Consider the following 5,777-nt stretch of genomic DNA (forward strand, 5'->3'; position numbering starts at 1 on the left):
CTCTGTGCCAGAGGATCCCGTCGAACAAGAGCGCTTCAAACGCTGGCTTATAGCCACGGCAAATAGCCTTAAGAAAAAGCAGCAGCAGCTTCAAGCTGATCAGGATCTACTAGCTGACAGATGGACTGAAGTCCTCGCGGACGAGGAATATAAACTTGAGCGCCCCTCCAAGAGTTACCCAAAGTGCAGGTTGCTACCTCGACTGGAGGAAGAAGCGTATGATACGGCTGATCGGCCACCTCGCGGCCGCGATAGAGAGGCATTCCAGCCAAAAACTCAGCCTCCACCCCGACGCCATATAAATAAAAAGGCATGGGGAGATACACCAGACCTGCGAGACATATTGGAGGACAAAGCAAAGCATGCAAGATCGATCTACGGATCACGATGGCGCGCCACTCTGCGAGCAGATAAACGTCACGCCGGATACAGTAAAACCAAATCCGGTCGGGCCGAACACAGCGGGCAAGACCCATTCGAGCTGCGTCGCGATATAGCCCAATATAGAGGCGCCGCACACCCCTTATGCTTCACAAACAAAGTAATGGATCATCAAATCCCAGAAGGTTTCAAACCTGTAAATATTGAATCATACGACGGCACAACAGATCCCACAGTATGGATCGAGGATTTCCTCCTCCACATCCACATGGCCCGTGGTGACGACTTACACGCCATCAAATACCTCCCACTAAAGCTCAAGGGACCAGTGCGGCATTGGCTTAACAGCTTGCCAGCCGAGTCCATCAGTTGTTGGGAAGATCTGGAAGCCGCATTCCTCGACAACTTTTAGGGCACTTATGTGCGACCACCAGACGACGACGAACTGAGCCACATAATTTAGCAGCCAGAAGAATCTGCCAGACTATTCTGGACACGGTTCCTAACCAAGAAGAGGCCCTAGCAGCCTTCAAGCATAACATCCGTGACGAGTGGCTTGCCCGGCACCTTGGACAGGAAAAGCCGAAATCTATGGCAGCCCTCACGACACTCATGACCCACTTTTGCGTGGGAGAAGACAGCTGGCTGGCTCGTAGCAATAACATGACCAAGAGCCCTGGTAATTCGGATACCAAGGATAGCAATGGCAGGTCACGTCGCAACAAGCACAAGTGCCGCATTAACAGCGACAATGCTGAAGATACGGCAGTTAATGCTGGATTCAGAGGCTCTAAGCCCGGTCAGCGGAAAAAGCCATTTAAGAGGAACACTCCGGGCCAATCCAGTTTGGACTGTATACTCGATCGCTCGTGCCAGATATATGGCACCCCCGAAAAACTAGCCAATCACACCAACAGGGATTGTTGGGTGTTCAAGCAGGCCGGCAAGTTAAATGCCGAAAATAGAGACAAGGGGCTGCACAGCGACGAGGACGAAGAGCCTCGACTGCCGAACAATAGTGGACAGAAGGGCTTCCCCCCACATGTGCGGATGGTGAACATGATATACGCAACCCACATCCCCAAAAGGAGCGGAAGCGTGCACTCAGGGACGTATACGCGTTGGAGCCAGTCGCCCCAAAGTTCAACCCATGGTCCTCCTGCCCGATCACTTTTGATCGAAGGGACCACCCCACTAGCATCCGCCATGGTGGATTCGCCGCATTGGTTCTAGACCCAATCATTGACGGAGTTCACCTCACTAGAGTCCTTATGGACAGCGGCAGTAGCCTGAACCTGCTTTATCAGGATACAATGCGGAAAATGGGCATAGATCCCTCAAGGATTAAAACCACAAAAACAACCTTTAAAGGCGTCATACTAGGTGTAGGGGCCAACTGTACAGGCTCAGTTACACTTAAAGTGGTCTTCGGATCCCCGGATAATTTCCGAAGCGAGCAGTTAATCTTCGACATAGTCCTCTTCCGAAGTGGCTATCACGCACTGCTCGGACGAACCGCATTTGCAAAGTTCAATGTGGTGCCGCACTACGCATATCTCAAGCTCAAGATGCCAGGCCCTCGAGGAGTCATTACGGTCAATGGAAACACCGAACGCTCTCTCCGAACGGAGGAGCACACGGCGGCCCTCGCAGCGGAAGTACAAAGCAGCCTCTCAAGGCAATTCTCCAGTCCGGCTATTAAACGTTCGGACACCGTCAAGCGCGCCCGGAGTAACCTACAACAAGACCGCCTGGCATGTTCCGAGCAAGCGTAGCAATACGGCCCCAACCCCAGCCCTCGCGAAACTTCGAAATCTGTACTACGCGTACATAACTACGCTCTGAAAATACCATGGGCACAGGGGGAGGGGCACGACCACGGCACGCCCAAAAATGCGACTCAACCGCACTAGGGGCTCCTGATTTTGTCATTATTTCCTACTTTCAGGACTCCACTCTTTGGAAGGCCTGTCCGGCAGTACAACCGCCGAACACACGATGCCACAACCAAGGTGGCAGAAAGCTACGTCGAATTCCCAGGTGGTCTCTATAACGAGCAAAATACCTGTCTTACATACCGTCTCACAGCTCGCCCCTGGAGGGGGACATGTCAAATAGTCCCATCTCTTACTTATCGCACTATTTGTATCGTTCTGCTTTCACAGCAGCCTTTTAAAATAAACAATGCTTAGCTTCAGCTTATTATTGCATTCTCTATTCATTTCTTTTTTCAATACATATGTTCAATTATGACATTTAGCACCCGTACACTTTGGTATAGTCCATACGCCAGGGGCTCAAGCACCCCACAATATGGTGTGAAAAGTCCGAACACTTTCACAAGTGCGGCACCCCGAACTTATAGCATTATATGCATCAGCTCCGAATCATGTCTTTGGTCAAATGTTGGGTTTGCCCGGCTCCTATGTTTTGGTACCGTACGTTCCGCTCTATCGGCTAAGGTAGCGCTAGGAGAACTACTGTGATTGTGCCCCGGTTCTGCCGGGCTTAGCACCTCAGTACATAAAGCTAAAATTGACTGTCATGATAAGGCAAGAGACTGGTCACTGTTCGGCGAGGTTTTCGAGTTCCTAAAGACTTATGCCGCTTAGGGCGAGGGGCCGGCCCTGTCCGGCTTAAAGGCATTTATCGTGCCCCGAATTCGGCCTTCCGAATACCAGGGGCTTCGCTGAAATTTAAAATTATAGAATTCTATGGCTAAGTGAGAGTGATAAAGCATTATTAGTCCGGTTGCCTTGTTCGTTGTGCTGAGCACCTCCCTCGAAGGACCCAAACATGAGAACAAGAGTGCTCAGGTTTATCCCGAACACCCGAGCACTCGTGGCATGGGGGCAGAAGCCAAGGACTAGCCAACTCTCAGATTGGATAAATGGCCAAACAGAAGGTAATATTTTAAATTCACACAAGCGTTGCATAGCACATATGAAACAAGTTTTCATCATACAGGATCACACGAGCAAGTTTACTAAAATATTACATCCTTTGAACATTCGTCCGCCACAAGACGGGCACCCTTCAGGACACCCTCATAATAAATTTCGGGGGTGCGATGCTCCTTGCCCTGCGGCAGCCCTTCCTTGATTAGCTTCACGGCGTCTAGCTTGGCCCACTGCACCTTCACACGGGAAAAAGCCCGGCGTGCACCTTCGATGCAGACGGACCACTTGACGACCTCCAGCCATGGGTAGGCATCTACAAGCCGCATCACCAGGCCGAAGTAGCTGTTCGAAAGGGCATCGCCAGGCCACAGCCGGACTATAAGGCCCTTCATGGCCTGTTCGGCCGCCTTGTGCATCTCGACCAGCTGCTTTAGCTGGTCGCTCAGAGGCATCGGGTGTTCGGTCCCAGTATACTGAGACCAGAACAACTTCTCCGTTGAGCTTCCCTCCTCGTCCTGGTAAAATTGTGCGGCATCCGTCATGCTGCGGGGCAAATCTGCGAATGCTCCTGGAGAGCTCCAAATCCGGGTAAGTAATCGGTAATTTACTTTTACATGCTTGCTCTGCATATAGAATGCCTTACCCACCGTTATCTTCTTGATTGCGTCAATCTCCTGGAGGGCCTTTTGGGCTTCGGCCTTGGCACTTTTTGCGCCCTCGAGGGCCGCGGCAAGCTCAGACTCTCGCGTCTTCGAGTCAAGCTCCAACGCCTCGTGCTTCGTCACGAGTGGCTGGAGCTCTTGCTGCACCTCGCCCACCCGAGCCTCTTGTTTTTCCCACTTGGTGCGCTCCTTGGGCGCTTTATCTTCGGCCTTGGTTAGCGCTTGCTTTAGTGTGGCCACCTCGGTCGTGGCCCCTGGCAAATATATGTTGATCCTATCATTTTGCAATCGTGTCTTCTCTTATATATACATATCTATAGACAGGGTATTACTTACCCTTGTTCTCCTCGAGTTGCCTCTTGGCAAGGCCGAGCTCTTTCTTGGACCCCTCGAGGTCCTGCTTCAGTACGGCGACCTCCACAGTCAGTGCGGCGGACGCCAGCAGCGAAGCCTGCATATGCATATTGACATACTTACATTAGACTCCTGTGATATTATTTGATCCTCTGTTCGGCTTTTCTTTGTGAACACCAAACAGAGCATCATGGGCTACTGTCTATGTGGTAATATTTTTACTATATTCTAAAACACTTACCTCAAAGCCTGTTAGAAGGCTGGCACATGCTTCAGTAAATCTGCTCTTGGCGGACTAAACCTTATGGACCACCGCACTCATAATAGTACGGTGCTCCTCGTCGATGGAAGCGCTGTGAAGCACTTCCAGCAGATTGTCCGGCGCCTCTGAATGGACAAAGGTCACCAGCACAGGCGTCTTGCCCCTCTTAGAAGGAGGGCGCCTGCCCGAGCCCAGAACCACTGGAGGTTCCGGCGCGGTGTTCGGTTGAGAGCCGAACTCGGAGCTCTCAGGGGCCCCGTCCGCTTGGCTCCTGGAGTCCGGGCGGTCGCCTTGAGGCGCCTCCAGGACTGTCTCCCCTCGACCCGGTGCCTCTTGAGACAACACCTCGGTGTCGTCAGCAGGATGAGGGGAGGTGGCGGTCGGAACTGGATCGCTATCCATGTCCGACGAGCCCAGGGAGCCGTCCGATGATACATCGATACTGGCTCGTGGCGGCTTGCATAATTATGTTCGGCGTTAGGGAAAGCAGTGTGACAAAGGAATGCTACGAGTTACTCTGGTATCCGGATACTTATGATCTCCCCAGGGGCTTGGCCCTAGGCAACCACTCGTCTTCGCCTTCGTCGGCGGCGGTGGAATTGTCCGGAAGGAGAGTCCTTCCCTTCTTGGACCTTTCACCCCCCCCAGTTGGGGCTTCCTTCCTTTTCTTATCCCCCCCAGCTGGAGGGGGAGCAGCTTCTTCTTCTTCCTCGTATTTGGGGGAGGAGTGCGTCGCAGAGTCATCGGATGGTGAGTTCGACGACGCCTGGCGTCGGGAACTCTTTCGGGTTCCCTTTGCCTTCTTGGTCTTCTCCAGCACCGTATGAGGAACCGGAGTCAGCATCTTCGCCAGAAGAGCGTCCGCTAGGCCTTCGGGCAAAGGAGCCGGACAGTCGATCTGTTCGGCCATCTCCTGCCAGTCCTGTCAAAGGTACGGGAGTTTAGATCCCGCATGGAGTCAATCTATAAAAAATAAGTATCCTGTGAAAGGTAAAGCAGCTTACCGCACTGGCTTGGCGCTTCGCGCTGAATCCGCGATCCTCAATAATGGGAGGGGGTACCTTGGCGCTTTTGAACAGCACCCTCCAGGCATCTTCGTGAGTTGTGTCGAAGAGCCTATTCAGAGTTCGGTGTTGCACCGGGTCGAACTCCCAGAAGGTGAAGTCCCATTGTTGGCATGGGAGGATCCGGCGGTGGAGCATGACCTGGACCACGTTG

Source organism: Triticum urartu, chromosome 6A, assembly GCF_056163025.1.
Source record: "Triticum urartu cultivar PI428250 chromosome 6A, HENAU_Tu73, whole genome shotgun sequence".
Classification (NCBI taxonomy): Eukaryota; Viridiplantae; Streptophyta; class Magnoliopsida; order Poales; family Poaceae; genus Triticum; species Triticum urartu.